This window comes from Panthera uncia, assembly GCF_023721935.1.
Source record: "Panthera uncia isolate 11264 chromosome A1 unlocalized genomic scaffold, Puncia_PCG_1.0 HiC_scaffold_17, whole genome shotgun sequence".
Classification (NCBI taxonomy): Eukaryota; Metazoa; Chordata; class Mammalia; order Carnivora; family Felidae; genus Panthera; species Panthera uncia.
In genome coordinates, this window is record NW_026057577.1 from 102,140,615 (window position 1) to 102,154,481 (window position 13,867).

Genomic DNA, 13,867 nt, shown 5'->3' on the forward strand with positions numbered 1-13,867 from the left:
CCTGGACTCTGGTGTGTTTCCAAGCGCTAGAAGTGATTTGAATGTCCAGCCCAGGAATGACAGCCAAAAGGTGAAGGGGACACTAAGGAGTCTGATGATATGGGGGGCTTTGCCCATGGCTGGGTGGGGTCCCTGTGGGCCATGGGGAGAAAGTGAGGGGGCACTGCCAGGAGGATCTGAGTCTGGGGGAGGGAGGAAAGGCCTGGGCTGAAGAGGGCTCAAATCCCCAACGTGGTCGTGAGGCAGATTGTGATGGCAGTGGTGAGGCTGTGAGTGGTAGGGACAGGTACGGATGGGCTCTTGCCTGGAGCCCAGCGATGTCAGTGGCCCCTTCTTCACCAGCAGTGGAGGCCTGGGGGCTGGGGAGACCAACAGTTCTAACAGAACGTCTGCAACTCTGGGGGCCTGCTTCCCTTCAGGCTTCCTCCTCCCCACATCCGATCCCTCAGTAGGCACTAGTGAGGCAGAGTATGCCTGTGGAGCCAGATGGTCTCAGTTCAAATCTCCTGCCCGGTGACCTTAGGCAAATCACTCAATCTTTCTGTGCCTCAGTTTTCCTATCTATAAAATGGGACTAAGAATAACACCCATCTTCCTAGGATTTTGTGAACATTTAGTTAATATATAGAGGGTTGCTAGAAGAACATGGGACAAACAGTAGGCCCTATTTGTGTTTGCCATTGTTCTTTGTAAAACATATCCCAAATCTTCTATTTCTCTCTATTCCCATTATTACTACACTAGTCCGAGCCACCGTCATGGCTGGGCGTCCCGTTTTTACTCCCTCCCCACCAACCTACACTCACAAAGCTGCAGATCAATCCATGTCACTCCTTTGCTTAAAACCTTCCCATGACCTCTCCTCCATGGCATTTAGAATGATGTTCCTGGATTATGATGTCCCTCACCATCTGGCCTCCTCTCCACTCATTTCCTCACCCGCTAAATTCCTAGTTCACTCTCCTTCCTCTTCTTTATCATGCCAACCACACTCCTGCTTCAGGCCTCTGCACCAGCTGTTCCCTCCATTCCAGATTATTCTTTCCCCTAGACCATGCATGGCTGAATTCTTCTTGTCCCCAGGTCTTAGCTGAGGCTTTCCATGCCTCTGATTACTTACTTTGTTCATGTCTATTTTAATTCTCTGCATGGCTCTCACTACCTTCTTGTATTTTTTCTTTCTTCTTCTTTTTTAATGTCCATTCTACTTTGAGTTTCCCTTAAAGCAGAGTGAGACAAGGATTTGACTGTGGGTTGGTTATTTGGAAGACATTGCCAGAGTGGGGGTGAGGGTGCAGGTTGAGTGTATATGCTGCTGAAGCGAGCACAGGGATGTGGGAAGAGACAGGAAGATGCAAAGTCAGCTAAGAGTGTTAGCCTTACTACTGTGGGGGAGACACCTCTGGGAAGCTTGTAGAACACCTCACAGAGTTGTTCTGCTGAAACACGAGCGTGGGAGGTGGAAACTTTTATCCACTGGCTCCCATTCCCCATTGGCTGAGGGCTGCATTTGGGGCATTAATTCCCTGACTTCCAGGTTGGGTTTACCTAAGGGCCAAGCTAATTCTGGCTGCCTGGCTGCTTTGGAGAAGGGTCTGGCAGCCAGAGGCCAGTCAGCACTTCCCAACACAGCTATGGCTAAATGCAGAGGTATCACGGGCTCTGGTATCTGCTGCCTGACCCATGTCCCTTTCTAGAGGGTAAGCTCTTAGTGAGGGGAGACTATCCTTTCTGTTCACTCTTGTATCCCAAGAGCCCAGCACAGTGCCAGACAGTCAGTATTTGTAAATACTAGTTGAAGGAATTTAATTCATCCTTTCTTCAATCCAGGGGTAGTTACTATTGTTATCTGCATGTTTTTAATTTTTTTTTTTTTTTAAGTAAGCTCTATGCCCAACATGGGGCTTGAACTCACAACCCTGATATCAACAGTCACATGCTCTACAGACTGAGCCAGCCAGGCGCCCATCCCTTTTTTTTTTTTTAAGACAGGATTCTTATGTATGTATGTATTTTTTTTAATTTTTTTAATGTGTATTTATTTTTGAGAGAGAGAGAGAGAGAGAGAGACAGAGCACAAGTTGGGGAGGGGCAGAGAGAGAGAGGGAGATACAGAATCTGAAGTAGGCTCCAGGCTCTGAGCTGTCAGCACAGAGCCTGACACGGGGCTTGAATTCACCAACTGTAAGATCATGACCTGAGCTGAAACTGAATGCTTAACCAACTGAGCCATCCAGGTGCCCCTGTATGTGTATATTTAAAGTAAGTTCTAGGCCCCAGCCATGTACCCCATTATCCGCATTTTTAGGTGAGAAAAGTAAAGGGCAGTCTTGTATACTGGGGTCACTCAGTTTACCTGTGTTACAGTTGGAATCTCAACCCAGGCAAATCTGACTTTAGACCCTAAGGTTTGAACTGCAAGAACTTACTTCATCAGTAGTTACTTCATCTCCAGTTACTGAAGATTATTCTTAGTCTTGATCATCAAATTTCATATTGGCAGTATAATGTTATTAGGTATGTTTTACAGATTGCCTTGCTTATATGGCATAATGGTTTTCATGTTGTGTGAGGGTGTGATTTAGAGGATTAATAAGAATGAAAAATGCAAATGATTGAAAGGTCTTGGAGGGTAAGAGAAATACTTGCAACTGGCCAGGTTTGATCTACGAGTGGGTGGGGGGGTTTCCTGGCAGGAACTGGAGATGTGTGCTCCATTTAAAGGGAGCCTCTATGGTGGCCCACATTTGGTGCTTTACAGTAGGGCTCAGCAAACCTTTTGTGTAAAAGATCCAATAGTAAATAGGCTTTGTGAGCCATATAATCTCTGTGGCAGCTACCTACCTCTGCCATTGTGGCACAAAAATAGCCGCAGGGAATATATAAACAAATGGGTGTGGCTGTGTTTCAATAAAACTTTATTTACAAAAACAAGCGACAGGCCAGATTTGGTCCTTGGGCCATAGTTTCCTGAACCCTGCCTTGTAGGACTGTAATTCAAATCTTCTGATTTTTCAAGAGAAATGGAATTGGGAATTTACGTGACATTTCCCAATTCTAAAAATATCATATAGACTGACAGTTTGCACTCACTAATTTAGTGGCTTGCCATATTGCCTCAGAAGTTTGTGTACTTCTGTTCAGGAAATAAGACCTAATATCAACAATCATAACACATGTGGCACGTGAAAAATACTGTGACTCAAAAGAGAGAAAATTTCCTTTGGGTCGGGAAATGGTTGCTAAGACTTGAAGGAGGAGGTGGTGCTTAACCAGGGTTTAAAAGTTAGGTAATATTTTTCCATGTAAAATTTATACTGTGGGAGCATTCCCAGCAAAGGCAATGGTATGAGCAAAAATATTTGGAGCACCACAAATATTTGTTTTGACAGAGAGCAGTAGGCAACAAGGCTGGAGAACAGGGGAGAGATCAAGGACTGCCAAGGAGGTGGGGGTCCAGTCTATAGACCTTGAGTAGCGTTCACAACTGCCTTCTGGGAAGGTTGACGTCACCAGTGCCCATTTAAGATTGGAGACTGAACACAAAAACAGACACTCAGATCAAGGGAACAGAACAAGGAACCCAGAAATGGACCCACAAATGTATGGCCAACTAATCTTTGACAAAGCAGGAAAGAATATCCAATGGAATAAAGACAGTCTCTTCAGCAAGTGTTGCTGGGAAAATTGGACAGTGACATGCAGAAGAATGAACCAGGACCACTTTCTTACACCATACACAAAAATAAACTCAAAATGGATGAAAGACCTAAATGTAAGACAGGAAGCCATCAAAATCCTCGAGGAGAAAGCAGGCAAAAACCTCTTTGACCTTGGCTGCAGCAACTTCTTACTCAACACGTCTCCAGAGGCAAGGGAAACAAAAGCAAAAATGAACTATTGGGACCTCTCCAAAATAAAAAGCTTCTGCACAGCAAAGGAAACAATCAGCAAAACTAAAAGGCAACCAACAAAATAGGAGAAGATATTTGCAAACGACATATCAGATAAAGGGTTAGTATCCAAAATCTATAAAGAACTTATCAAAATCAACACCCATAAAACAAATAGTCCAGTGAAGAAATGGGCAAAAGACATGAATAAACGCTTCTCCAAAGAAGACATCCAGATGGCCAACCGAAACATGAAAAAATGCTCAACATCACTCATCATCAGGGAAATACAAATCAAAACCACAATGAGATACCACCTCACACCTGTCAGAATGGCTAACATGAACAACTCAGGCAACAACAGATGGTGACGAGGATGCAGAGAGAGAGGATCTCTTTTGCACTGCTGGTGAGAATGCAAACTGGTGCAGCCACTCTGGAAAACAGTAAGGAGGTTCCTCAAAAAATTAAAAATAGAACTACCCTACTACCCAGCAATTGCACTACTAGGTATTTATCCAAGGGCTACAGGCTTGCTGTTTCGAAGGGGCACATGCACCCCCATGTTTATAGCAGCACTATAAACAGTAGCCAAAGTATGGAAAGAGCCCAAATGTCCATCGATGAATGAATGGATAAAGAAGATGTGGTATATATACACAATGGAGTATTACTCGGCAATCAAAAAGAATGAGATCTTGCCATTTGCAACTTCGTGGATGGAACTAGAGGGCATCATGCTGAGCGAAATTAGTCAGTCAGAGAAAGACAAATATCATATGAGTTCACTCATATGAGGGCTTTAAGATACAAAACAGATGAAATAAGGGAAGGGAAGCAAAAATAATATAAAAACAGGGAGGGGAACAAAACACAAGAGACTCTTAAATATGGAGAATAAACAGAGGCCTACTGGAGGGGTTGTGGAAGGGGGGATGGGCTAAATGGGTAAGGAGCATTAAGGAATCTACTCCTGAAATCATTGTTGCACTATAAGCTAACTAACTTGGATGTAAATTAAGTTAATTAATTTAAAAAAAAGATTGGAGCCTGAAGGGATCAAAAATGGAAGACCAATTAAGACACTGCTGTAGGCTGAATGTTTGTATCTGCTTCCTCCCCCCCACCGCCCCATTGATATGTTAAAGTCCCAGTCCCCAACGTGATGCCTTTTGGATGTGGGGCCTTGGGGAAGTAACTGGGTCTATGAATGATGTCATAGAGATAGAGCCCCATGGTGGAACTGGTGCTCTTATAAGAGGATGAAAGAACCAGAGCTTTCTCTTTCCGCCACGTGAGGATATAAAAAGAAAACGACTGTCTAAAAACCAGGGAGAGGACCCTCCTCAAGAACCCAACCATGCTGGTACCTTGACCTCAGACTTCCAGCCTCCAGAACTGTGAAAAATAAATGTCTGTTGTCTGAGTCACCAAGCCTATGGTAATGGTGTTAGAGCAGCCCAAGCTAAGACAGAGAGTGTCATAATAAGCAGTAAAGGTTTCTTGCAATGAGCTCTGAGCTCACAACCAAATTTCTAGCTCTAAACCTAGAATCATAGAATGCCAGAGCTGGAAGGGAGCTCAGAGGTCTAACCACATCTACCCCCCATTGACAGGCAGGGAAGCTATGACCTGAGAGATGTCACCTGCTGATGGTCATGAATCAAGCTAGGGGAGAGGTTGCCCATCAAGCTGGGAACCCAGGTGCATTTGAGCAGGTATGCCAAAAGGTTTTGGAAGCGTATCTCTCAGGAAGGGAAAAGAGGTCTGACTGTATATGTCCTGTAAGTTATAAAAACCCAGTATAAAATTTAAAGACAGCAGGAAGAATATTTGCAACAAATTCAATAGACCAATTCTTGTTAGTTTTAATACACAGCCAGCTCTTCCTTTAGCAAAACTCGAGTATGCCAACAGAAAGAGGGATAAAGGACAGTTTGCAGAAAAAACACAAATGACAGAGGCACTTAGGTGGCTCCGTTGGTTGAATGTCTGACTTCAGCTCAGGTCATGATCTCACAGTTCATGGGTTCCAGCCCTGCATTGGGCTGTGAGCAGCTCAGATTCTGTGTCTCCCTCTCTCTGTCTGCCCCTCCCTGGCTCATGCTCTGTCTCTCTGAAAAATAAAAATAAACATTAAAAAAATTTTTTTAAAAACTTAAAAAAATACAAATGACTGATAATCACATTTTTAAATTCCACTCTCATTGGAGAGCAGAGAGATGTGAACTAAAACAATGTATTCCATTTCATAATCAATTTGGGGGAAAATCTAATATATTCTTCTTTCCTTGTTTTGTTTGATTAATGGTGACTCAGTTTTGGGGAAGGGCCAGGGAAACGGTCACTTTTTAACATTGTATTGGCAGGAATGTGTTTTGGTAGACTCTTCCTGGAGGTTAATTTATTATCTATTTCAGAAGCCATAAAACTGTTCATACTCTTTATCACAGCAATTTCACCTCTAGGAATATATCCTCAAGATACAATTGGAGAAGTATAAACAAAGTATGTTTTTAGAAAAAATTTTTAAGTAGGCTTCCCACCCAGCATGGAGCCGACTGTGGGGCTTGAACTCACAACCCTGAGATCAAGACCTGAGCTGAGATCAAGAGTCAGATGCTTCACTGACTGAGCCACCCAGGAGCCCCTGTTTTTAGGATTTTTACCTCAGTGTTGTTTATAATACACAGAGAAAAAACAGAAGCAGTGCAAAAGTTACCAATAGCTGTTAGTCATAATTTAAAATATCCAACAATAAAAAACTGGTTAAATAAATATTTATCTGTATGGTAACATATCATGTAGTCAATACAAATATTTTTGAAAGATGTCTTTTTTAAATATTTATTTATTTTTGATAGGGAAAGAGAGAGGGAGAGTGTGAGTGAGGAGGGGCAGAGAGAGAGGGACAGAGGATCCCAAGTAAGCCCCTCACTAACAGCAGAGAGCCGGATGCAGGGCTCAAACTCACAAACTGTGAGATCATGACCTGAGCCAAATTCGGACTCTTAACCAACTGAGCCACCCAGGCACCCCTGAAAGATATTTTTAAGGTATCTCATGAGAAATGCTAACAAGGTAACCTGGGGCACAGGAGCAGGTCACAAAACTATGTATACATATGATTACAACTTAATGACGATATGGGAATTTTGCCTCACACCCATTCAGTGCCCTGTACTCACCAGACATCGTATCATTTGATATTCATGTAACTCTGTAAAGGAGGTGCTGTTATTATCCCCGTTTTGCCAATAAGGAATTGGGATTAACTGGCTGAGAGCAGCAACTGTAAAGAAGCAAGGCCAAGATCCAAGTCTGAGGCGGTGTCACTCAGAAGCCAGCCTGAAGCCAGCCTTAACCCAGCGGGCAGGAGGTGGAGCTAGGGTGGGGGGAGGGCAATACATCAGAAACATCCCTGGTGAGAAGATTCAGATCTTTGTATGAGTAAATGAGCACTTTCGGTCTTCAGGGGCTCAGAACGAAAATCTTGGAGGTCTTCCTGATGTCCCTCTTTCACATCCCACATCTGGTCCCTTAGCAGGGCCTCCTAGTAGCCTTAACTTCGAAATATGCTCAGAATCTGGCCCCTTCTTACCTCCTCCAGCACTGCTACCTGGAGCCTCTGATCTGGTTTTCCTTGACCCCCACTGTCTATGTGCCCCCCGCCACATGAAGAATGCCACTACGTTGATATCACATGGCTGCCTGGTTCTGGTAGGAGGGTGGCATTGTTCAGGATCTTTTTTTTTTTTTTTTTTTTTTCTTAATGTTTTTATTTATTTTTGAGACAGAGGGAGACAGAGCATGAGCAGGGAAGGGGCAGAGAGAGAGGGAGACACAGAATCAGAAGCAGGCTCCAGGCTCTGAGCCATCAGCACAGAGCCCGATGCAGGGCTCGAACTCACAGACTGGGAGATCATGACCTGAGCCGAAGTCGGACGCTCAACAGACTGAGCCACCCAGGTGCCCCAGGATCTTAATTATATTTTAATCAGGCTTAGGAGGAGAGTGATACTTGTGTGATCAAAAACATTTCTAAATAGAAGATTGCCCAGCCCCCTCTCCCACCCTCTAGCCTCAGGGCCCCCAGATGGCGGCTGCTACCCTAATTCTTGGCCCTTCAGCTCAGGTCTCTGCACACCTGGAAGCTTCAGGAGCACCTCACAGAAGGTGACCTGCTGGCATCCCGCTGCTGGCAGTCAGGACCTTCCCATCTTGAAGGCCCCACCTGCAGGCCCCAACAAGCTTGTCTGGCTGCTTTTTACTGTCCCGGTCTCAGTTTCCTTCCTGTTCATTGTCTGTCGGAGGAGGGGGGTCTGGCAGGCTCAGGGGCTTTGAAGTCAATGGCTGCTTTTATTTCCTCCTGGAGACTGGCTTGTTCTTAGGGTCTTGCTCCATTGTTCCCCACAGACTCCTAGTCAGTCTGGGAGGCTCCTTACCACGCACCTATCCCAGAGTCCACAAACTAGGGCTGATGCTGGGTGTGGCCACGCGGCATTTTTTTTTTAAGCCAGTGTTTTAAAATTAAGCAATATCTCAATTTCTTCCTTCTTTTGAAAAATCTAACAATCTAGCAATAGGCCCAAATTCTGAAGCTGGGACCATCAGAAGGTGTTGAAAGGGCTTCTTGTTCTGGATGTGCCACAGGCTGTTGCTTCACAGCTGGCCTACCACTCTATCCTGCTCCCCTGTACCTCCCTGGCACCTGGGCCTTTGACCCTCAAAGAGAGAAATACTTCCCTATCCCTATCTCTTTCAAAGTGGGGGTGGGGCTGGAGCTGGGGGTGGGGTGTAGACCAGGAGAGCTGTGAGGCTTTTCTTCACCTCAGCAAGCTTGTCTCGCTTAAACGTTGTCTTCTGGATCTCATTATGTCCCTGGGTCTGTGCGCCCCCCACGATTTCATTCCATCTCCTCCTTTGATAGAAGAAACTGAGGCCCACGGAAAGAAGGCTGCTCGCCAAGTCCCCACAGTGAGTTTACACAGTGCTTGCTTCAGGCTCTAAAGAGCAACACCCTAGGAATGTTCTAGCCTGTTGGTTGTTATTCTAGGAAGGTTCTAGCCTGTTGGTTGTTATTCTGAAGGGGAAACATTAGCGAGTAGTTTGTACTTCCCTGAATGTTTCTTCTTTTCAGTCACAACATCTTTTTTTTAAGTTTATATTATTTATTTTGAGAGAGAGACAGTGGGGGAGGGGCAGAGAGCGAGAGGGAGAGAGAATGAATCCCAAGCAGGCTCCAAGCTGTGAGCGCAAAGCACAACACGGGGCTGGATCTCGAACCGTGAGAACATGACCTGAGCCAAAACCAAGAGTCGAACTCTTAACCGACTGAGCCACCAGGCGCCCCACGTCACAGCAGTTTTAGGGAAAGAATAGTTCCTCCTTTTTACTAATAGGAACAGTAAGGCTCAAAGAGCATACATGTCCACGGTCACACAGCTCTCTCGGTCTCGTATGAAAAATGGGGACAGTAACTCCTTACCAAATGAAGCCTGAGTCAGGTGATTCCTTCAGGCCCTGTTCGTGCTGCTATCCATATGCCCCTCATTTATAAATTAAATCAGCAAACCTGTATTGAGCACCTCCTTGAAATCAGGCACTGTGCTTGCTGTCCTCAAGTAGCCCACACTGTGTGAGGGTAAATAGTAATGTTGGGGAGAAAGAGGGAAAACTTTCCCCCACGTGTTGCCCGTGGAGGGAGAGGGGTGAGTTCAGATTAAGAGTGATATGGCACAGAATATCTCGGGGAGGAAACATAAATGGGTGTCTTAGTCCATTTGGGGTGCTATAACAAAATACCACAGACTGAGCCACTGATAAGCAACAGGAATATATTTCTCACAAGTTCTGGAGGCTGGGAACCCAAACATAAAGATGGCATCAACGTGGTCACGTTCTGTTGGGGGCCCTCTTCCTGGGTCATGGCCAGCTCCTTCTCGCTGTGTCTTCACACAGTGGAAGGGGCTAGGGATCTCCCTTGGGTCTCTCTCATAAAGCACAAATCCCACTCATGGGGGCTCCACCAACATGACCTAATCACCCCCCAAAATGCCTCACCTCCTGATGCCATCACTGTTGGGTGTTAGGGTTTCAACGTACGAATTTGAGGGAGACACAAACATTCAGACCATAGCAGTAGGTTTCCTCTGAGTTCGACTTCAGAGGGGACAGAGGTGGGAACTGGGCCAGCTATACAATTTGCAGGGCCCCATGCAAAATGAAAATGGGGGGTCCCCTGTTCAAAAAGCAGAGAAATGTGCTGTTAAAAGTGGTAAAATATAAAGGCTTTTCTTTTCTTCGTCCATCTCTCAACTTGTCATGGGTTTTCTGAGCTGCTATTTAATTTTCTAAATAAATAAATATTTTAAATATTAACATGAGTTTTACTGTTCATCTTTATATTGTGCGATGTCACTTTTCTTTTTTTAAAACACAATTTTTTTTTTTTTTGAGAGAAAGAGGGCACGAGTGAGCAAGGGGCAGAGAGATAGGGAGGGATAGAGAATTCCATGAGGGGCAGAGAGAAAGAGTGAGAGAGAGGGAGAGAGAAAGAACCCCAACCAGGCTCTGCAGTGTGGAGCCCAAAGTGGGGCTAGAGCTCACCAGATGTGGGGTTTGAACTCACAAATCATGAGATCACGACCTGAACCAAGTCGGATGCTTAACTGACTGAGCCACCCAGGCTCCCCTTAAACATTTTTTTTTTAAGTTTATTTATTTTGAGAGAGAGAGAGCACAGGTGCAAGCAGGGGAAGGAGAGAGAGAGAGGGAGAGAGAATCCCAAGCAGTGTCCGTGCTGTCAGCACAGACCCCCAACTCAGGACTTGATCTCACAGACCCTGAGATCACAACCCGAGTCAAGATCAAAAGTAGGACACTTAACTAACTGACTGAGCCACCCAAGTGCCCTGCAGTGTCACTTTTCAATGGAATAATGAGAGTATTAACTCATATGTAGGATCCCTGAAATTATACAATTCACGTTTCATGGCTCCTATGTGGATATGTATTTAGTTCATACACTAACAGTAGAAATGCCGCAGGTAGTTAACTGCTCTTACTTCACTTCTTTTTCTTTTTTTTAAAGGTTTTTTTTTTTAATTATTTATTTTGAGAGAGACAGACAGTGCAAGCAGTGGAGGGGCAGAGAGAGAGGGAGAATCCCAAGCAGGCTCTGCACTGCCAGCACAGAGCCAGATGTGGGGCTCGAACCCACGAACTGTGAGAACCCACGAACCTGAGCCGAAACCAAGAGTTGGGCGCTCAACCGACTGAGTCACTGAGGCAGCCCTTTATTTCACTTCTTTTTGTCTGTTTCTGTTCTTTGTTTTTTGTTGTTGTTGTTTTGTTTTCATGTTTTAATAAAAATTGTATATATTTCAGGTGCACAACATGATGTTTTAATATTTACATACACTGTGATACGAAGACAGCAGTCAAACTACTTAACATATTCATCTCCTCACAGAGTTACCTTTTTTGTTTTTTTAGTGGTGAGAGCACCTGAGATCTATACTCTTCCCAAAGTTTTAGTACACACTATAGTACTCCTGACTATAATCACAGAGCAGTACTTTAGAGCTCTAGAATTTATCCATCCCACCTAACTGCAACTTTGTACCCTTTGACCAACATCTTCCCATTTTCCCCACCTCCCTGACCCTGTTCTACTCTCTGCTTCTCTGAATTGGATTTTTTTAGATTCCACACATAAATGATACCATGTCTTTATTTGTCCTTCTGTAACTGGCTTATTTTGCTTTGCATAATGCCCTCCAAGTTTATCCATGTTGTTGCATACAGCAGGATCTCCTTTTTTAAGCCTCAATAATATTCCAGTGTGTGTATGTATTCACACACTATGATTTCTTTCTTTTTAAACATTTTTTAAAGTTTATTTTTATTTATTTTGAGAGAGAGAGATAGAGAGCAAGTGGGGGAGGGGCAGAGATCCAGGGAAGACAGGATCTCATTCAGGCTCTGCCCTATCAGGACAGAGCCCGATGCAGGACTTGAACTCACTAACCATGAGATCATGACCTCAGCCAAAATCAATAGTCAGACACTTAACCAGCTGAGCCACCCAGGCGCCCCCATATTATTACAATTTCTTTATCCATTCATCCATCCGAAAACACTCAGGTTGTTTCCGTGTCTCGGCTGTTGTGAGTAATGCTGCAATGAACTTCTTGATACATGCACATCTTATCAATACTCTACCTTTGGCTTGTTGATGAGTAAGGAAGGGCAGAAAGGAAAAGGACAATGGGTTGCCCCATCCCTTCCTTTTCTTTGGTGTCAAGAAATGTGGTTGCCTAATATAAGGAAGCAACACCAGTAAGGATTTGAGAGGGATCCTTAGTCATTCATGTTTCTTAAAATGCCATTGCCTTCTGTTATAGGTTGAATCGTGACCCTCCAACACCCAATATGACAGAATGTGCCCTTATTTGGAAATAGGGTCATTCCAGATGTAGTTAAGACGAGACCATACTGGAGTCGGGTGGGCCCTCGATCCTGTATCACTGACCAGTGTCCTTTCAAGAAAACTGTGAAGGTGGAGGCTGAGAGTGCAGTTATGCAGCTACAGGGCAAGGGACACCACGGATCGATGGCCACCTCCAGAAGCTAGGAAGAGGCAAGGAAGAAGAAAGGATTCTACCCAGTGTCTCAGAGGGAGCTTGGCCATGCAGACACCTTGATTTCACACTTCTTGTCTCTAGAACTAGAGAGAATAAATTTGTTGTTTTAAGCCACCCAGTTTGTGCACTTTGTTACAGCAGCCCTAGGAAATGGATATACCTTCTTTCTGTGTTCAAACCAAGTTCTAGTTCAAGAGAAAAGCATGGCCCCTCGGGGTTGTCTCCAGGAACTCCCATGCCTCTTAGGTCCACTGGAATTCTGTGTGCCTGGGACATGGATAACATCAGATGCGAAGGGCGGCAAGGAACAGCAGACAGTCTTGCTGGCTCATGCGCATGTTCCGCTGTCTCCTCAGACTTCATTTACAAACACAGCTTCAGAGATAAAATTCTTAAGCATTTCAAGTGGTGATGGTAGAGCGTTAAACCAAGCACAAGGCCATTCTGATCACAGGCCTGTGCAACTGCATAGATCACACACCCATGAACGGACCTCCATTGAGAGGGAGATCTATTTTTTACTTTTTGATCTCCTACCTTTCTTTTTTAATTAAAAACAGTGATATGGGCCAGCTTTACAAATGTCCTAGGTTTTGAGTTCTGTTTTCGAAATGCTGCCTTTTTATTCTCCCTGCCTGCTTCTGAGACCTAATCTGTAGAGTTGTATCTCAAGAATTTCTAGTTAAGGATCATGAAGGATTTGGCCAACGTCCTTCTGACTATGTAGAGCACCCAGCTAGAAACAGTTTGAAGGCGTTGGCTTGGTTTCTGGTTAAAGACCAAAGTGGTAAACAAAGCTTATGTCTCAAGGTTTATGGCCCAGATGGCTTCCTTCTGTTCCCATAAACAGAGCCAGCCTTCATGATTTGGGTCCTAAATGAAGCAATGCAAACCATTAAAACCCAATGGAAACACCACTCAAAGTATATACCTCATGAAAAACAGAGTGCTTGAAAAATTTACATCACTGACTCCTCCGCCACTGCAGGGCAGGGTATTTATGGCAGCAAAGGTTGGAAACAACCTAAATGTCCAGCAGAAGAAGACCAGCTACATATCTCACGGTGGATCCATTCCCTGGGACATGGGATAACTGTGCAGCTCCACAGCCACGGCCATGAAACCAAAAGGAAATAACAAGGTGCAGAGGGATGTATACCATATGCTACCACCCATGTGAGAGGAAAAAGGTATAAATGTCTATGTTATTAAATGTACAGATCACTTCTGGAAGGAAACATAAGGCACGGGTTATACTTGGGGAGGAGAATGAGGCCTGGGACCAGGGGGAGAACACATACATTTCACCATAGTATATATTTGTAA